Genomic DNA, 21,758 nt, shown 5'->3' with positions numbered 1-21,758 from the left:
CAGAAGGAGGATCCTCCAGATGGGCAGCTTCATCCTCAGAAACCTCATCGCCTGAGAGTTGAGTAGCGAGAGGTAAAGGCAGAGCGGCAGGCTGAATGGCTGAATCCTGCAGAACGGGTGCATGCGTACTTGCGGATCCATCATCATGCCTCTGCTGAATAGACTGAGGGCTGGCAATGACAAAGGCAGAGGGCTGGTGTGAGGGAGGTTCTGTGGTGGTCTGAGGAGCAAGCGAAGTGGTCAGAAGCGAATGCTGTAAGGCATGAGGCTCATGCTGCATGGCATGCGGCTCAAGCTGCATGGGATGAGGCTCATGCTGCATAGAATGCGGCTGCTGCATGGTATGAGGCTCGTGCTGCATGGGTTGAGGAGGATGCCTCATAGCATGAGGCTCCTGCCTCAAGGGTTGAGGAGGTTGCTGCATAGCATGAGGCTCCTGCCTCAAGGGTTGAGGAGGTTGCCGCATAGCCTGAGGCTCCTGCCTCAAGGGTTGAGGAGGTTGTCGCATAGCATGAGGCTCCTGCCTCATGGGTTGAGGAGGTTGCCGCATAGTGCTGGAACCTGGCAACTCCCGATGCGGCAGCTCACGCATGAAAGCAGGAGGAGCCGCAAGAACATGCGTCTGGCAGGGAGGACTGCGCAGAGGTGGAGGAGCGCTCATAGGAGGAGGGGTGCTAACCTTCTCTGCCTGATACTCCTGCATCAAAGCCGCAAGCTGAGACTGCATAGTCTGCAGCATTGACCACTTGGGGTCCACAGTGGTTGGAGCAGAGGCCTGTTGAGGCACCACTCTACCTCTCTTGGGAGGTGTGCAGTCATCAGATGACTGCGGCGAGTCCGAACTGGCCCAGTGGCTACACCTGAGCCGTTGGACTAGCTCGGAAGGGACCTTACGTTTGAGAGGTCGTGAGACCTGGGTCCACCGTTTCCTCCTGGAAACCTCTTCCGCAGACGAGGAATTTAAGGGCTCATTCGTCTGGGAGTGGAAGTGACGATCTCTATCAGATACGCCCGCAACCACTGAGGATACAACTGTGCACCGATCAAGGCCTGCCGAACCCTTTGGTCCTTCGACGTTGCTTCTCCCCTGGGCTTGGGAGCTTGCAAGAGGTCCCGGACTGGGAGGACGACTGGCACGCACAGAAGTATCCTCATGCGCAACACTGACACTGACACTATGCACAGCACTGGCACTAACACTTCCCACTGCACTCTTCACTTTAAGTTCCTTGACATCTGCCAAGAGAAGATTGTGGTCACTAACTAACGATTCCACCTTATCACCAAGAGCCTGAATGGCACGCAACATATCCGTCATATCAGGCTGAGCACTCGTAGCAGGCTCGGGGGTCACCACCACAGGGGAAGGAAAAGGTTGAGGGACATGGGGAGAGGAATAAACCAAAGAGCGAGAAGAACTCCTCCTAACTCTCTCCTTCTCTAACCTAGTTGTATATTTGAGGAATTCATTAAATTCGAATTCCGAAAGCCCAGCACATTCCCCACATCGATTTTCCAATTGACAGGATTTTCCCCTACAATCGGAACAAAGGGTGTGAGGATCAACAGAGGCCTTCGGAAGACGCCTATTACAAGTCCTAACACTACATCGCCTATATTTAGGAGCTTGAGAGTGGTCGGACATCTTGAATTTAGGGAACAGTCAAGGGGGAATTCCAAAGTAAAGCAAAGATCGTTAACCAATAAATCAAATTAATTCCAAAAGCTATCTAAGCTAAGGGAAAAGCTTCCTGTACAGCGAAGGCTAAATTTTAGAGCAAATACTTCACCAAAACCGTGAACAAAAGACTCCAAAATCAACAGCGTATCCATGTAGGTCTTGCCGGCGGCACGACAGAGGAAAAATTGAGGTGGTGTTGACAAGAAGTACTGGAGTACCTGACCACAGATGGCGCTGGTGAGTACACCCCCACCTGTATAGCGATTGCTGGCGTATCCCGTCCGTAGATTTCTGTCGGGCAACGGAGTTGACAGCTACATGATCATCGGGTAAGATTAATATTGAAAATTAACAAACACAGTACTAATGACTTTTTGTTAACTTGATAACTGCTCATTATTCTTTCGGGTGGCTTATAAATGTTGAAACGTGTAGCATCCAATAAGTAATCCTCTATCAAACAAAATTGGGTCTTATTAACTTCTAAAACACTGTGCTTTTACTTATTCAACGTCCAAATACAAAGTTCAAAATTACCATTAACTACAAGGTACAATATGGAACCCACTAAGACACCAAAAAGAATAAAACTGACATAGCTTGTTGGTGATAAGCAAGCAGTAGAAACTACTGCACATGACCTAATATAGTCTTGTTTAAATCCTTTTAGATAACTGATATTATGAGATATTGAAGAAGAGCTAGAGCATAAAACAAGCCTAGACTAACACATTAACCACAGAAAAACTAAGACCTGCTATCCGTAAAGAAAAGGGTGTGTCTATTGTAGGATCAACCTAATTCATCAAAAACTGTTAGGACACCCAACCTAATTTATCAAAAACTGTTAGGACCCCCAACCTAATTCATCAAAATCTGTTTGGAAATTCAACCTAATCATATAAAAAAAAAAAACCTAAGAGGAACACCATGGTCTACTTAGGCACAGGATCTTCCAGCCTCAAGGAAGCCAGTGTGTAAAAACCAGGAAAAAGAAAGTCTACCCTTATCTTCAAGAAAACTTTTTTAAAAAAATGGGAAATATATAGAGCCTAACATGGCAATCATATTACAGTACTAGCACAGAATGAGTGGGAATGTGAGATGTAATTTAATCAAAGAAGGTGGATAAGGAAACTGGGAATTTGGACTTCGTTGCAATCATAAATGGTTAGCAGTCAGAACATTACAGTAATAATATACAGTTCTGTATACCTTTAAATGTACTGTACACTTTGTGAGAGAGGCAAGACAGCGTGCTAGAAATAGGAATGAATGGAGAGCGATTGTGACGCAGTTCCGGTAGGTCCTGCTGCTTCCTCCGGTGCCTTAGATGACCGCGGAGGTAGCAGCAGTAGGGGATTCAGCATTATGAAGCTTCATCTGTGGTGGATAACGGGGGAGGGTGAGCTGTGGTACCCTAGCAGTACCAGCTGAACTCGGTTGAGTCCCTTGTCAGGCTGGGAGGAATGTAGTGAGTAGAGGTCCCTTTTTTGTTTTGTTTCATTTGTTGATGTTGGCTACCCTCCAAAATTGGGGGAAGTGCCTTGGTATATGTATGTATGTACACTTTGTATTTTTGTACAAAATATAACTTGAATGAACATTTATTAAAGGTAAAAGTTCACTTGACTGAAGTGTACTTTCAAGGGACATGCTAAATCTTGTGTCCAAATTTATGCAATTCTAGTCCTAAAAGCACAACCCAACCCTCAATTACCAACAGCAGTATATATTTTATAAATTTATTTATTCAACATGTACACAAGAAACATGAAAAAAGTGGAATTTGTGAGTCATTCATCAGTATGGATTGGATTTATGAATTTGAGGTGTACTGTATATCCCAGCACTGGTGTCTGTGAGACCATTCAGCACCTAAGGGAAACTGAGGAAAACCCTACAGTTACCCAATGGAATAATAGATAGAGGGGCTGGACAGCAAGATGGAAGATGCAAGAAAGGGAGTTGTAAGGTTGGTAAGTATAAGGAATAAAGCAAAGGTAGCTAGGGGCTGAAAGAATACTGCACTGATGTTACTACCCCTTACTGGGGAATTAACGGGAGTTTAGTAGCTATCATTAGTCGCATGGAAAGGTGTCTGATGAATAGTGGTTTGTTTGTCTGCCACGAAACCACTCTTAAGTGTAAGTGACGGTACAATATCCTGAGTTTAAAGGTCTCTTCCATGGGACACATATCATTCCCCTCGCTCGACACCATGACCATTGATATTATGATACAAGATAATCATCAATTATTCCTTCACTACCTTTGCTAGATGACAAATACATTCACTTTGTAGCCTCGTGACAACAAGAAGGACAAGAGTTTTGGATACCACCTCTTTCCGTTTACTGGTGTCGACACTGTGCTTGGGTGCTGATTCAGTGCATTGCCACTTAGTCACGATTCTTTGAAGAAATAGAGGAGAGATCAAGAACTTTATCATCTCTCAGTGTATTATAAAAAAAATGGCACCACAATGCAAATTCCATCAAAACGGAGGTGTGTGCATTCCACCTTAACAATCACGAAGCTAACTGGAAACTAAATATCATATGGGAAATTACTGAATTAGATAACTTGCCAATATCCAACATATCTAGATATTATTCTCGAAAAAAAAACTCTTAGCTTTAAAGAATACACAAACACACTAAAGAAAAACTATCAACAAGAAACAACCTGCTTAGCAAATTAATCAACACCAGCTGGGGCGCAGATCCAAAAATCCTTAAGCAAACAGCTCTGGCAGTCTGCTATTCTACTGTAAAATACTGTTCACTAGTGTGGGAAAGATTGTGCCACACAAAGAAAGTGAATCCAGAACTTAATAGAGCCTGTCGAATAATCACAGGCACATTAAAGGCAACACCCCTACCATCTCTTTATAGACTGGCCAGTATTACACCACCTTAAATTCAGCGAGATGCTATTACCAAAAATGAAAGGGCCAAACAAAATCTAATAGGCTCCTTGTTATGCAAGGAGTTACAGGCAGCATTGTTGGCTTTGGTAAGACCATGGCATTTCAAGCAAGCCAAATATTCTGATTAGACCAGATTTCATGCAAATTTGCAAGGGGCTGATTATCGATACTAAGTGGTTCACTCAATATCTCCTCGCAACTTTGTATTGAATCTGGTATGCTTGCTTGAAATGTTATGGTCTTACCAAAGCCAACTACGTTGCATGTATCTCTAAGATATTGAGATGCAGATGACCATCATCTTCATCCCAACTAAAGCAACTTTGCACACTTGACCCTTAGAGGTTGACAAGATCAATCAGTCATCAAGATGACATGGAAGGCATATTCATGTGAATTGGCATAAACCACAACCAAAAAATAAATTTATGATCACTTTCAAAGCTATTGACAGTGTGAAGCACAGAACTTAAAACTGGTAAACAGTTCCTCCGCAAATGAACCGAGATGCTGTTTACTCATATGGATGGGTATCTTGAAAACCTCATCCTCATAGTCTACTGAGACCGTGAAATCATGCAAGATAAAAAATATTATTTTCATTAGTAAAATAAATTTTTGAATATACTTACCCGATGATCATGTAGCTGTCAACTCTGTTGCCTGACAGAAATCTACGGTCGGGATACGCCAGCGATCGCTATACAGGTGGGGGTGTACACAACAGCGCCATCTGTGAGCAGGTACTCAAGTACTTCTTGTCAACAAGAACTCAATTTTCTCCTCGGTCCACTGGTTCTCTATGGGGAGGAAGGGCGGGTCCTTAAATTCATGATCATCGGGTAAGTATATTCAAAAATTTATTTTACTAATGAAAATAACATTTTTCAATATTAATCTTACCCGATGATCATGTAGCTGATTCACACCCAGGGTGGTGGGTGGAGACCAGCATACATGTTAACAAAGAAGCTAAGTATCCCGTATTTCATTTTATTAGTTATTCAAAAATAACATAAAATAAATAAGTACCTGGTAAGGAAGACGACTTGAACCATTACTCTGCCTTTATTAAGTACGTCTTCCTTACTGAGCGTAGCGGTCCTCTTAGGATGCTGAACGACTCTTAGGTGCTGAAGTATAAAGGGCTGCAACCCATACTAAAGGACCTCATCACAACCTCTAACCTCGGCGCTTCTCAAGAAAGAATTGACCACCCGCCAAATCAACAAGGATGCGGAAGGCTTCTTAGCCGACCGTACAATCCATAAAAAGTATTCAAGAGAAAGGTTAAAAAGGTTATGGGATTATGGGAATGTAGTGGCTGAGCCCTCACCTACTACTGCACTCGCTGCTACGAATGGTCCCAGGGTGTAGCAGTTCTCGTAAAGAGACTGGACATCTTTGAGATAGAATGATGCGAACACTGACTTGCTTCTCCAATAGGTTGCATCCATAACACTCTGCAGAGAACGGTTCTGTTTGAAGGCCACTGAAGTAGCCACAGCTCTCACTTCATGTGTCCTTACCTTCAGCAAAGCAAGGTCTTCTTCCTTCAGATGAGAATGTGCTTCCCTAATCAGAAGCCTGATGTAGTAAGAAACTGAGTTCTTAGACATTGGAAGAGAAGGCTTCTTGATAGCACACCATAAGGCTTCTGATTGTCCTCGTAAAGGTTTTGACCTTTTTAGATAGTACCTAAGAGCTCTAACTGGGCAAAGTACTCTCTCCAGTTCGTTCCCCACCAAGTTGGACAGGCTTGGGATCTCGAACAACTTAGGCCAAGGACGTGAAGGAAGCTCGTTTTTAGCAAAAAACCGAGCTGCAAGGAACATGTAGCCGTTTCAGATGTGAAAACTATGTTCCTGCTGAAGGCGTGGATCTCACTTACTCTTTTAGCTGTTGCCAAGCACACGAGGAAAAGAGTTTTTAATGTGAGGTCCTTAAAAGAGGCTGATTGGAGAGGTTCAAATCTTGATGACATAAGGAACCTTAGGACCACGTCTAGATTCCAGCCTGGAGTGGACAACCGACGTTCCTTTGAGGTCTCAAAAGACCTAAGGAGGTCCTGTAGATCTTTGTTGGTGGAAAGATCCAAGCCTCTGTGGCGGAAAACCGCTGCCAACATACTTCTGTAACCCTTGATCGTAGGAGCTGAAAGGGATCTTACGTTCCTTAGATGTAACAGGAAGTCAGCAATCTGGGTTACAGTGGTAATGGTTGAGGAAACTGCATTGGCCTTGCACCAGCTTCGGAAGACTTCCCATTTAGACTGATAGACTCTGAGAGTGGATGTCCTCCTTGCTCTGGCAATCGCTCTGGCTGCCTCCTTCGAAAAGCCTCTAGCTCTAGAGAGTCTTTCGATAGTCTGAAGGCAGTCAGACGAAGAGCGTGGAGGTTTGGGTGTACCTTCTTTACGTGAGGTTGACGTAGAAGGTCCACTCTTAGAGGAAGAGTCCTGGGAATGTCGACCAGCCATTGCAGTACCTCTGTGAACCATTCTCTCGCGGGCCAGAGGGGAGCAACCAACGTCAGCCGTGTCCCTTTGTGAGAGGCGAACTTCTGAAGTACCCTGTTGACAATCTTGAACGGCGGGAATGCATACAGGTCGAGATGGGACCAATCCAGCAGAAAAGCATCCACGTGAACTGCTGCTGGGTCTGGAATCGGAGAACAATACAACGGGAGCCTCTAGGTCATCGAGGTAGCGAACAGATCTATGGTTGGCTGACCCCACAGGGCCCAAAGTCTGCTGCAAACATTCTTGTGAAGGGTCCACTCTGAGGGGATGACCTGACCCTTCCGGCTGAGGCGATCTGCCATGACATTCATATCGCCCTGAATGAACCTCGTTACCAGCGTGAGCTTTCGATCTTTTGACCAGATGAGGAGGTCCCTTGCGAACTAGAACAACTTCCTCGAATGAGTCCCTCCCTGCTTGGAGATGTAAGCCAAGGCTGTGGTGTTGTCGGAGTCCACCTCCACCACCTTGTTTAGCTGGAGGGACTTGAAGTTTATCAAGGCCAGATGAACCGCCAAAAACTCCTTGCAATTGATGTGAAGTGTCCTTTGCTCCTGATTCCATGTTCCCGAGCATTCCTGTCCGTCCAATGTCGCACCCCAGCCCGTGTCTGATGCGTCCGAGAAGAGACGGCGGTCGGGGTTCTGAACAGCCAAAGGTAGACCTTCCTTGAGAAGAAAGCTGTTCTTCCACCACGTTAGAGTAGACCTCATCTCTTCGGAAACAGGAACTAAGACCGTCTCTAGCGTCATGTCCTTTATCCAGTGAGCAGCTAGATGATACTGAAGGGGGCGGAGGTGGAGTCTCCCTAACTCGATGAACAGGGCCAGCGATGAAAGTGTCCCTGTTAGACTCATCCACTGCCTGACTGAGCATCGGTTCCTTCTCAGCATGCTCTGGATGCATTCTAGGGCTTGGTTGATCCTTGGGGCCGACGGAAAAGCCCGAAAAACTCGACTCTGAATCTCCATACCCAGGTAGACAATGGTCTGGGATGGGACGAGCTGGGACTTCTCTAAATTGACCAGGAGGCCCAGTTCCTTGGTCAGATCCATAGTCCATCTGAGATTCTCCAGACAGCGACGACTTGTGGGAGCTCTTAAAAGCCAGTCGTCTGACGGAGCCGGACACAAGATCATGGTACTGCTGCACAGTCTGTGAACTGTCAACCATGGGGAAGCGAGGAAGTACAGCGACAACCCGAAACTGTCTAGACTGTCTGGGTAGTACAGACAACTCCTTATCGGGTTGCTGAGGTTGCCGCACTGCGTCACAACAAGTCACCTCTGCTGGTTGTTGAACGTCTTCCCAGTGACACACTGACTCCGTAAAAAAAAGAAAATTCTCTATCAAGGACTAAGCTTGGACTGCATGTCTTGCAACAAAGCTCAAGGTCTATGGGAGCAGGTGTGGCAACAGACGGGGTTAGCGACTGAAGCGGAACCATTTACCCTCCCTGGAAGCATGTTATGCTTAAATAAAAGTCCATAGGAGGCTAAGCAGCTTAAGGCTCCTCTCCAAATGACAGAGTCCTCAAGGGAATATCAGAAGGAGGGAGAACAGCACTTTCTCATCTACAGGAACCATATCCGAGAAAAGCTAAGTTCTCTCAGTGAGGGTTTCACTGGTGTAAAAGCAGCAGACCAGAAGGCAACGTTATGAAACTGCTTGACAGTCTGTGAACTGTCAAAAACTGAACTGTCAACCACAACAGGAGCGTGAGGACATACAGCACTGGTGTATAAGTAGCAGACCAGAAGGCAACGTCATGTAACTGCATGACAGTTTGTGAGTTGGCAACAACCAAAGATGTGTGGGGAAGCCTCAACTCCTGCCTGACTAGTTTGCTGCTGGCGAGTGGCAGTAACCACAGTGTGTTGCGGAGGCTGACACACCGTGTCAAAACACGGCAGCTTGTGGTAGCTCCCGCACGGCAACGGAGTGCTCTGTGTGTGGGAGTCATCATACATCTGGCAGGGTTGACTGTGCATGGGTGGAGGAGCTCTCACAACAAGAGTGTGAGAGCATGAAGCCATGCCGGGAGCACAACCGTGGGAGGTGTAGGCCCACGGGTGCATCGTCAACCTTCTCCGCAGTCGGAGTGTGGGAGCTGGCAACAACAAAAGCAGAGTGCTGGTGCGAGGGAGGGGCTGCGGTGGGTTGAGGAGCATGCGGTATGCAGAGCATGCTGTAAGGTATGCAGAGCATGCTGTAAGGCATGCAGAGCATGCTGTAAGGAAGGCAGAGCATGCTGTAAGGTATGCAGAGCATGCTGTAAGGTATGCAGAGCATGCGGTAAGGTATGCAGAGCATGAGGTAAGGCATGCGGCTCATGCTGCATGGTATGCGGCTCATGCTGCATGGTATGCGGCTCATGCTGCATGTTATGCGGAGCATGCTGTAAGGTCTGCAGAGCATGCTGCATGGGCTGAGGAGAATGCCGCATAGTGCTGGAACCCGGCAACTCCTGATGCGGCAGCTCACGCATGTTAGCAGATGGTGCAGCAAGAACATGCGTCTGGCAGTGAGGACTGCGCATCGGTGGAGGAGCTCTCACAGGTGTGGTGTGGGAGCAGGCAGCCGCAGTATCTGCTGAGCGCACAACCTCGGCGGGTTGTAGGTAAACAGGCTGCATTGTCAACCTTCCAGCATGATACTCCTGCATGAAGGAGCAAGCTGAGACTGTATAGTCTGCAGCATGGACCACTAGGGTCTATGAAAGACAACAACAAACGGAGCTACTGTCCGTTGTGACTGAGGGTCTAAAACAGCTGGTGCGGCAACAGACGGAGTTACTGCCTGTTGCGGTACCACCTAGCCTCTCTTAGGAGGTGTGCAGTTGTCGTACTGCAGCGAGTCCGAACTGACCCAGTGGCTACACCTAGGCCGTTGGACTTGCGCGGAAGGGACCGACTTGCACTTAAAAGCTGCAAGATTTGGTCCATGGTTTCTGCGAGAAACCTCTTCCGCAGACGAGGAATAAATGGGCTCTCTCGTCTTTGTGTGGGTGGGGTGATCACGTCAGCAACGTGTGTAGATACACCCGAAACCACAGAGGGAAACGTCTGTTCGTCGATCAAGGCCTGAGGAACCCATAAGTCCTTCGACATTACTTCTCCCCTGGGCTTGGGAGCTTGTAAGAGGTATCGGACTAGGTGAACAACTGGCACGAACAGACGAACCCTCGAACGCAACACTGTAACACTTTGCGCATATCACTTTATCACTTTTGATTTTCTGTTTGCACTTATTTCACTGAACTCGAAACTTTAAGTGGTTTGTACCTGAAACACGCAATCCTACCCTTCATTAAAAGGTAGTAATTGCGAAAACAGTATTACAATGTAACAGAAAAACATAATGAAAGATAAAGAATTCAGTGGCTGGAAAAGAGACTAAACACTAGATCAAATAAACTACGTTTAAAATCTCTCACCGCATAAAGCCTGGGAACAAGAATAAAACTCTAGAAACGTTTTACCTTCTTCCCCTCTATCGACTAGGGAGAAGAGCAAAAAAAACGAGAACAACGTTACCCGCTTGAACGAAACGTTTATCCTCCTCTCTCTCCCTCCGTCTCTATCTCTCTCTCTCTCTCTCTAGACTTAGAACCTGAGAGATGAGCCCAATTATATATATCGTTAAAACATATTATTTGTTAAAGGAAAAAAACTGAAAGGTTTCCCAAATAAAAAGTTCCTTTATTAGAATTAAAACCATTTAAGCTAAGAAAGAATGAACGAAACGCTAGAATCGGTTTACTCTTACTGCAACGTGAAACCGTGAATACTCTCTCTCTATCGTAACGATAGAGCGCAAGTTGAACGTTCTGAACGTCAACAACTGCGGAGACTAAACAAAACGTTAGTTCAACTTTGAAAACAGTACGAGACTTATCAAAGAAATTCTTTCAAAAACATAAAATTAAAATAGCATAAATTCTTAACAGGAAAAACGATATGACGAGCTCAATGTTAATTAACTTCGGTTCCAAGTAAGGACCGCCTACTATTAGGAAAGGTCGTATATATTTTTTTTTTTTTTTTTTTTTTTTTAAGGAAAGTTAATCGAAGAGGCCTATAAATGGCGGAGAGATATAAAATAAAAAGTGAAAGAGAGTCTATACTCTCTTCGACACCAACACTTCCGTCTAAGGGAAGGGTCGGCCATTTAAAAGTGAAAGAGAGTCCATACTCTCTTCGTCACCATAATTAATTCAAATTAATTCCAAAAGCTTGCTAAGCTAAAGATAAAGCTTCCTGAATAGCGAAGGCTAAACTCTAGAGCAAATACATCACCAAATCGTGAACAATAACTCCAGAATCAACAGCGTATCCAAGTAGGTCTAGCCGGAGGCACGACAGAGGAAAAATTGAGTTCTTGTTGACAAGAAGTACTTGAGTACCTGCTCACAGATGGCGCTGTTGTGTACACCCCCACCTGTATAGCGATCGCTGGCGTATCCCGACCGTAGATTTCTGTCGGGCAACAGAGTTGACAGCTACATGATCATCGGGTAAGATTAATATTGAAAAACTAAGAATGTATAGAGATCGCAAGTCTGGCCCACCATGAGCAAACAGGAAAGAGAAAGTCAACACTGCTTGTTTAACAGCCACATCCAGAAGTCAGGGAATGTACAAAAGGAGATCATAGACAGGTAGTAGGTTGGCCAGGGCACCAGCCACCTGTTGAGATACTACCACTAGAGAGGTATTGGATCCTTTGACTGGCCAGACAGTATTGCATTGGACCCCTCTCTCTAGTCACGGCTTATTTTTTCTTTGCCTACACTTACACGGAATAGTCTGGCCTATTCTTTACATATTCTCGTCTTTCCTCATACATCTGACAACAATGAGATACTTAACACTTCTTCACCAAGGTGTTAATTTACTGCACTGCAATTTGTTCAGTGTACTTTCCTCTTGATAAGGGTAGAAGAGACTCTTTAGCTATGGTAAGCAGCTCTTCTAGGAGAAGGACACTCCAAAATTAAACCATTGTCCTCTAGTCTTGGGTAGTGCCATAGCCTCTGTACCATGGTCTTCCACTGTCTTGGGTTAGAGTTCTCTTGCTTGAGGGTACACTCGGGCACACTATTCTATCTTATTTTTTTTTTCTTCCTCTTGTTTTTTTGAAATGGTGTGTTGGGCAGGCTTAATAGAAGGGCCATGGATGCCTGGTGGTTTATCAAGAGGTTGTCTTTTCCTTTTTCTGATTTTTTCTTCTCAAAACCATCCTTACTGTCCTCCCTTCAGTTGAAGTGGCTATCCTGGAGGGTATTTAGCCTTGCATGGTGTATCGGCTCCTCCATGTTGACCAGTTTTTCCGACTTTTTACTATAGTCTATGGATATCATCAATCACTTTTATTATTATTCTGTACATATTGTTTTTGTTTTAATTCTTGTTAATCTAGTTTTTAAGTATGATGTGTCTTTTTTATTTCTATTAATTCTTATGCTGTCTGGAGACATTGAGCAAAATCCGGGACCAGTACGTCCTAGATTTCGTCAATGTCGTCTTCTGTATTGCAATATTCGTGGTCTTCATGCAAATATCCGAGACCTTACAGTTGCGTCCAGACAGTATGATATTCTTTTGTGCTCAGAAACTTTGGTTTCTAATATGAGGCACTCATCTGAGCTCCTTATAACTGGTTTTAAGAAGCCAATAATGCTGAAACGTGATTCCATTCCTAGGGCCAGGGGAATGGCGGTGTATATTAGGACCGAGTACCCTGCTTCTCATAAGTCCTGCTATCAATGTGGATGTCATGAGATTCAGGTAATAAAAGTTTGTGGCAGGCATAACAACTTTTATTTGTGTTCAATCTACCGGAATCCAGACATGGATGATTCTATCTTTGATTGTCTTCTTACCATTATGGCTAAGATACAAGAAGATGATAGAAAGGCTTCGTTTGTCTTTGTTGGTGATTTTAATGCTCACCATAGGGAGTGGTTGAGTTCTATCTCTCCTACCGATCGCCATGGCTTAAGAGCTTTAGACTTTGCCTCAGAATCAGGCTGTGAGCAAATCATAAATGAAGCTACTCACAGGTCTGGTAATTGCTTGGACCTCGTATACACTGACTCCCCTGGCGTTATAACTAGTAAGGTTGGTTCTCCAGTCGGGACTTCTGATCATGCCTTGATTTCATTATTAGTGAAGTCTGAGCAGCCTGTCCCTGATATATCATATTCTTGTAAAATTTATATGAAATCCCAAGCAGACTGGAATGGGATTTTGCATGATCTTTTGTGCTTGAATTGGTCACAATTATATAATAGTGTAGATCCTGTTGTCCCTTTGAATGAGAATCTAGTCAACATAATTGATAGGCATATCCCTTCTCGTGTGCTAAGGTACCGAATGAAGGACAAACCGTGGTTCAATGATGATTGTAGACGTGCTTATTTGGAGAAGCAGGAGGCCTATCACCTTTGGAAGGGTAACAGATCAGATTTGACCTGGAACAACTATACTCAGCTTCGAGCTTTTGCTCAGAGAGTTTATGCCTCAACTGAAAAGGAGTACAATTTAATCATAAAAGAAACCCTCTCTGGTACAACTCAGGAACATAAATGGTGGTCTACCCTTAAATCTGCACTCTTTGGTGTAGATGCAACAGTTCCTCCTTTACTTAAACCAGATGGCTCAGTCACTCACTGTCCAAAGGAAAAGGCAACCCTTTTGGCTGATGTTTTTGACAGTAAACAGAGTAATGAAAAACTTGAACTTCCTCATTCCTGTTTTCCTGAGGCTAAACTAACTAGTTTAGCTTTTCGATCTCGTGAGATTAAAGCTCTGTTGTTGGACCTTGATGCTTATGGAGGTGTAGACCCTAATGGTATTTTTCCTTTGTTTTTTATAAAGACAGCAGATTTCTTAGCTCCAAAGTTATCTGTTATTTTACGCAAGTTAGCAAGAAGAGGAGCTTTTAGCACTTGTTGGAGAATTGGTAATGTTACTCCTCTATGTAAATGTGTTTGTGGTAGCTCAAGTCCCACTGATTACCGCCCAATTTCCATAACTCCCATATTATCTAAAGTTTTTGAACGTCTTCTGGCAAAACGTCTTAATAGGTTTGCTGAAGGTAATCATCTATTCCCTAGTTTGCAATTTGGTTTTCGGAAAGGCCTTGGAGCATGTGATGCCCTTCTTACAATCTCCAATGCAGTACAGAAATCCCTTGATTGTGGTCGGGAAGTTCGTATGATTGGCCTTGATTTTAGTGCTGCCTTTGACCGTGTTAATCATGAGGCCCTTGTTTTCAAACTGAAACAGTTGGGAGTGGGTGGGTCGTTTCTTAGCATTATTATTGATTTTTTAAGTAGTAGATCTCAAAGAGTTGTTGTTGATGGGCACCATAGTGAGTATAGGAATGTGATATCCGGTGTTCCACAGGGTAGTGTTCTTGGCCCATTACTTTTCATACTATATACACATGACATGTGGTTTGGCCTAGAAAATAAGCTTGTTGCATATGCAGATGATGCTACTCTCTTTGCATCAATTCCATCCCCTGAATGTAGATCTGGGGTTGGTGAATCCCTTAATAGAGATTTAGCTAAAATTAGTGCATGGTGCAAATTATGGGGTATGAAGTTGAATCCTAACAAAACTCAAAGTATGATTGTAAGTAGGTCAAGGACGGTGGCTCCTCAACATCCGGATCTCAGTATTGATAATGTTTCTTTAAATTTGTATGACTCTTTCAAAATTTTAGGCGTGATTCTTGACAGCAAATTTACTTTTGAGAAACATATAAGGTCTGTGTCTTCTTCAATTGCACAAAAAATTGGCTTATTGAGAAAGTCTTTTAAGATATTCGGTGATCAATCTATTCTGAAGAAGTGTTTTAATTCTTTTATTCTACCTTGTTTTGAGTATTGTTCTCCGGTCTGGTCTTCAGCTGCTGATTCTCATCTTAATTTGTTGGACAGAAACTTACGGTCTATTAAATTTCTTATTCCTGATCTAGATATTAATCTCTGGCACCGTCGATCAATTAGTTCATTATGCATGTTGCATAAGATTTTTCATAACTCTGACCATCCTTTACATTCAGATCTCCCTGGACAATTCTATCCTGTTCGTAATACTAGGCAGGCAGTTAATTCTAATAGCCAGGCCTTCTCCATCATAAGACTCAATACTACGCAGTACTCTAGAAGTTTTATTCCAGCTGTTACCAAGTTGTGGAATGATCTTCCTAATCGGGTTGTTGAATCAGTAGAACTTCAAAAGTTCAAAGTTGGAGCAAATGCTTTTTTGTTGACCAGACGGACATGAGTCTTTTTATAGTTTATATATGACATTTTTGTTGTTGACGTTGTTAATAGTTTATATATGATATATCTCTTTTGACATTACTTTTTTTAGAATGATTTATTGTTAATTTGTTTTCTTCAGTTATTTATTTCCTTATTTCCTTTCCTCACTGGGCTATTTTTCCCTATTGGAGCCCCTGGGCTTATAGCATCTTGCTTTTCCAATTAGGGTTGTAGCTTGGATAGTAATAATAATAATAATAATAATAATAATCAGTCTCACTTGCAGATGTCAGGTTTTCCACAAGTAGGCTACAATGATGTCAGAACAGACAAGAATAGCAAAACATTGTTTATTTGATTTCCCCAAAATAGTTACAAGACCTGACTACAGACAAAATGACCATATAGCACACACCGGTTGTAGTTCTATAAACACCAAATCCTCCAAATGATATAAAAATACACAGGCAGCAAGCACTATAAGGCAAGCACACAACAGAATGGATGCTTTTCCAATTCAACCTTTTTAATTATCATGGTAAATGTTCCAACTGAACTGAATTTTGTCTAAGGATAATGTTATGAGAATTTGAATTTATGAGCAGTGATGATAAACAAATACCACAAGTCATTATTAGTAACCTTAGTTCTTATTTACCAGGCCACAAAATGTACCCTACTGACTAAGTAAATAAGAAAATGTAAATTATGAAAATCCCTTCATAACCAAAGAAAAATTCAAAGACCTAACACAAAATGTAAATTATGGAAATCCCTTCATAACCCAACAAAAATTCAAAGACCTATCACACAATGCCAGCAAACCATACAGAATTCCAAGGAAGAAAACCCTCCCTAAAAGAGTCAAAATACTGTGAGACAATAGTGTACCAGTAGACGTGTTTTTTTTTATGTGGCCTTTGGTACCTATGCTTCAGCCCAAACCACAACTTATTGCCTTGGTTCTGAAGTTTAAAGAATACACCACACAACTCTCCTATAGAATTCCCCACTACCTTAAAGGCACTTTCACTCCAAAGTGGCAACCAGTTAGAAGGCCTAAAATTATTGTCCGACAGGTAGGAGCTACAGATATCATTTGGCAGTTAGACTAAGATTTGGGTTAAAGGTTTCACTATAGCCGACAAAACTTTGCAATGAAATACAGTATAATTTAACTATTGGAAAATGTGGTTTGAGACTTAAGAGACAAAATAGGCTATGTCATTGTAAATAGCATCGTAAAGCATTTTTACGGTTTAATGGATTCCAGGGAATTTGTTGGTTTTCAAAAATGATGTGGCACCTTATATTAAGCTTGGGAAGGTTAGGCTGAATCTGCAAATAATTATGTACTTTTTAGAAGGTTAATTTGTGCTAGGCAAGGTACGGCACCATATGGGTCAAGTTACATTAAGGATGAAGTCAGGGTATAATGGTTAGGTTAGGCTAAGATGCATTTCAGTGTTTCACTGACTTTCAACCTTTGCCTAGGTAAGGTTAGGTTATGATGCATTCTTGTATCACCATAGTTTCTGCATACTCCCACCAAAACATTTCCCAGTTTCACACTTGGTTACACACAATTAGGCGAAGCTTTAGTATGTTAATGGTAGAGCAAGGTTAAGGCTATGGTAGTTTAAGGAAAGGAGTTATAACAAAAAGTTTCTCTAACAAGAAAAGTATCTTAAAGTCATACAAATCAAAATAGAAAGGGACAAATTTATAAAAAGGAAACCCTCACAACAAAATTAATGGTGTGGTTCCTTTTCATCAATTGGTTCATTTGCTTAAGTAAAAAATATATCTTGCTTAGTGATCCCGAAAAAAAATCCTGATGCCCATAATTGTTATAGGTGAGGTTAGGGCATTCCAAAATGAAGTTACCCAACAAAGATGGTCAAAATCATAAACCTCTATGTAAAGCAGTTGAAATAAATACACAATCAATATTTAAGAATATAAATTAATGTTTATACCATTACCCAAAAAGGGTAAATGTCCAGGAGAAGGCCGCACCCGTTTTTCAAGTATTAACAACGAAAAACGGCAAAACACGACCAGATTGGTGTTGTACATCGCATAGAAACATAAGGAAATGAATAAAAAAGAAACTAAAACTTACTCTTACACACAAAATGTAAGCATAAACCTACTACTACAATTATGGGGGACCCCAGTGGGATGCAGGATTTTTTTTAGGTGGGAGGAGGAGAAAACTGATTTTTGGGGCACTACCGAACCTAATACACCCACCTAACCTAACCTAGGGCCCTGTACACCTACCTAGGCCTACCGGGGGGGGGGGGGGGCTCTGCCCCTCCTGCATACCCCCTTAAGGCCACAGTGATTTTTGGGGCCAAACCTGTAAGACGTCATAGTGGACTAGTTTGACTGCGGATTATAGTAGCTACAGGGCTCATTTGAGCTAAAAACAAGACAGTCAACAATAACAACAGACTTGAAAAATTCTGGGAGGAAGACAAGAGTAGCGTGAATTTAATAGTCTATATTTCGACTGTTATTGAATTTTACTAAATTATCTCACTCGTATACCACTATTTACATACATTCCTACACATTCTAGTAAAAATTCATTGAATATCAGATATCTTCATGCGGCCCTCTCCTAGATATTAACCCCCAAGCGTAATCTTCACCAAATATGAACCTACACACGATGGCATTACACATACCTCAAAGGCATAGTTGGTCTTCAAAAGCAAACTTCATCTTCTGGCCTAACAAAGTCATTTAAAATTTGGCTTAATCCTCAAGGCTACCATAAAGTACCCTATCCTCGAGGTTAGCATAATGTAGCCTTTCATCAAGACTAGCAAAAATAGCACCCAGTATACAAGTTGTTTCATGGGCTTAGATTACATTTAGAGTTCCATTAGCCCCTAGGTACTAAAACATGTACAACGCCTTATTTCTTACACTTAACTCATATGTAATACTTTCTTTTATATCAAATAAGGCAGCCTAAACAATAAACCATAACTTACCAAGTATTAAATCACAGAAATTTGTTCAAAATAACACAAAATAGATTCCCAATTTCACAAAAACACTTTTCGGTAATTTTGTATATTTCTTCTGCCATAAGCATAGACGGCTGCCGGCAAGTGAGCAGTGTTGCCAGATGGGTTGGTCTAAAAATCCCCAAAACTCAATATAAAAAATCCCCAAAACTCATAAAAAATCCCCAAAACAACCCAAAGATCTCCATTTCTACAAATATATTAATTACGCACTATACTTCATACATATGCAATTTAACTAATTGCAACAATATAGAAATTTAATCATCTTTGACTTTTCTCCATAGAAATTTGTACAGAATATTCACATAGACACCCAAAATCACCAAATCTAAGGATAAATCCCCGTATCTGGCAACACTGCAAGAGAGAAGTGACAAAATTCAAGACAATGTCAAGAGTAAAATTCAAGACAATGTCAATAGTAAAATCAAAGACAATGTCAATAGTAGTTCGAATAGTCATAGTTTTTAGTGCTGAAAGTGACACTGTTAAATAACATATAATTGTAAGCAACAATGTAATTTACGAGAAGTCTCACTGAAGGTAATTTCTGTGTCCATATAAGTAACTATTAAAAAAAGAATGAAAAAAAATGAAAGATTACATCAAGCTCCCTTTTGATAGTTTTATTTAATTCTTGAAAAATTTCATGATAAAAAAAAACAATCTATATAAGGATATTAAAACAAAATTACCATTTCATAACGTTAATAGCATCCTAAGATTACACCGTCAGACTTGAATCCCGAGCTCGAATAAATACTCATCGAAGAATAGAGTAGGTACTCTAACGAAAACAAGTGTACGTGACCCGTCAAAAAGGACATCTAATTACTTAGGTAGATATGCACACAGATTCGACCCTTCCCACCCCCTCCTCATTTCCTAACTACAACACGGCAGTTGTGGTTTCCAAGTGTACCTCTCGGGGATACCCCTCTCATCAGGGTAAGAATACTCCCTCCTCCCCGAGGGTATGACTATTCCCTCTTCCCCTTACTCGAGGGATGGGGAGAGACCGAGTAGTCATATGTCTGGCAATGCCGATCACCGTGACCGGAAATTATATATATATATATATATATATATAATGTTGTGATTTTCACCAGTTGATTAAATCTGCCCGATGTACTGGGCGGATCGCAAGGCCTTGAAGAGGCAAGATTCCCAAAACTTTCCAGGAGTTAACTAAAATACGGCGATAAAATTTACAATTTTATTACAAAAATAAACTCTGATAAAGACAAACAACATTCTTAAGCATTCACAAGACTTACTGAAAAACAAGACTGACCCTAGGTAATGTAGCATGTGCTCTTCAAGCACAAAGTCCACACCGGACTCATTAACAAACTGAAAATAGTGCCAATTCGAATTCAATACACAACGAATCACACACCAAATATCCCTATTCTTATTTAACTCAGGATTCAGATCCCCAATCACAAGGATCTCTATACTAAACTGCGATATAAAAACTAAACGTCTTGCACACAAACTTCTACTACAACCAACCTGGTACACAAGGTAGAGAGGAGAGATAACAATTAGAAGGGACTTACTTTGGTTGGGGACGTTGGATCAAAGAGGACGAGGTAGCCTTGCAACCTCCGACGTCACCTTTTTGGCGCAATTTGTCATGAACCTAAATTTCTAGATTGGATTTTTTTATCATGTTACAATAGAATGACGTTATTTTTCCTAATCTTAAATTACCAGCAATTGATTTTATTAGTCTCAGCGTCTTCCTACCAGGCGGTTTCCCTTTTTGGCTCTAAACGTTCACGTCCGGAACCACATTCATTTGCCCGCGAGTCCTCTCCTCTCCCTCCAATTTGACGTAGTCGTAGGTGGAGTCAAATGGCGGGAATTTCGATTGATCGGGTCGAAATTCCCGACATCCTCCACGCCCCAAAATAAGGAGCGATGAAACGTCGGTCAATTGGATGGAGCTAGACTCGGGGTGAGGGGAGTGGCTTACTCCGAGACTCTGTTAGGCTCGCTGCGTAGCGCTCCGCAACGACTCGAACAGAGTACGCACAATATACAACAGCAATGTTACCCCGGGGTAATAAACACAATCAATAATATACAGTCATACAACAGATCAAATTAGGCAATGGGCCTAGCAATTCTAAAGCACTCGTGTAATACACATAAGGAACAGCAGAAATGTGATAATGTACACACGTTTTACAGAATTCAAATGGCAAGCAATTAGGCAATGGGCCTAAAACAAACAGAAAATGGCAATGGCAATGCATACAATTCAAGCTCTAAGGCAATTAGGCAATTGGGCCTAAGACAATTCAAGAAATGGCAGAGATGCAAACATAATAATTCAAGTGCAAAGACAATTAGGCAATGGGCCTAAGACAATTCAAGAAATGGCAGAAATACATACATGACAATTCAAATTCAGTCTGTCTCAACTCACAATAATCGAGACTTCTATAGCGCTGCTACATGCAGGCTGTTACTTAATGGAGTACAAGAGGGAGGGGTTGGTTCTGTGCAACGCTCGGTCTGTACGCACGAGAGACCATCCCGTCCCCGTTCTCCACCCCTAAGCACTTCCAACCTCCGCAGATTCACGCACACCTCACAAACTCCACCCTCCCTACCTTCCAGATAGGACACGCCCCCTTTTCACTTACAGTTTACAGCTACTTTTTATATATCGTCACTTTTCAGCAGACAGTCCATTAGTTCTCGCTGTTTCGCGGCAGCCCTTCTCAATGGGCGTACAGAACGTCCTTGTGCGTTCGTCTGCTCTGTTTCATTTTCATTTCTTTCACTAACTGCATAGTTCTCACCTTCCTCGTCGTTGTCGTCCGTACCTGTGGCTGGTTGTTGAGATGTCGTAGCTGTTGCCATACCCTGGTCGTTCCCAGACGTCTCCGCTATCCCTGGCATTCCGGCTGTCGAACTGTACGCACCCTCTTCTCCGTCATCGCCGTCGTCTCCTTCATAGTCATCCTCAGAGGGGGCTATTTCTAGGGGAACCAGGTGGCTGACAGCTCGCAGCGATTCGACACCCTCAAACAACACTTTCGCCGAGCGTACGACTCCGTTGTCGTCAGGATACGTCTCCACGACACGTCCCAGAGGCCAAGTCGCTCTCTTCTTATTGTCCTGCTTAACTAGCACGATGTCTCCGGGGTGCAGCTTGGAGGGTTCCCCGGGCCGACTGTCGTGCCGGGCTCTCAAGGCACTCAAGTATTCCCTTCTCCAGCGTTCCCTAAAGGCTTTGAGTGAATCTGTCAATCTTACGTAACGATCACGTAGCTTCCGAG

The 21,758-nt window shown here is 42.7% G+C and overlaps 2 long non-coding RNA genes across 3 annotated transcripts in view; one reads left to right on the top strand and one right to left on the bottom strand.

Moving 5' to 3' along the window:
• The window catches only part of LOC137638327 (uncharacterized), a 30,488-nt gene extending 11,994 nt beyond the window's left edge, over positions 1-18,494 (bottom strand). The window contains exon 1 of the long non-coding RNA XR_011044058.1: positions 18,424-18,494. This is a non-coding gene — a long non-coding RNA (uncharacterized lncRNA). The remainder of the gene's footprint in view (positions 1-18,423) is intronic.
• Positions 1-21,758, top strand: part of LOC137638322 (uncharacterized) — an 838,879-nt gene that overhangs the window by 66,872 nt on the left and 750,249 nt on the right. The window lies entirely within an intron of this gene.

The sequence above is a fragment of the Palaemon carinicauda genome, chromosome 3, assembly GCF_036898095.1.
Source record: "Palaemon carinicauda isolate YSFRI2023 chromosome 3, ASM3689809v2, whole genome shotgun sequence".
NCBI lineage: Eukaryota > Metazoa > Arthropoda > Malacostraca > Decapoda > Palaemonidae > Palaemon > Palaemon carinicauda.
This window is presented reverse-complemented; position numbering and strand designations above follow the sequence as displayed.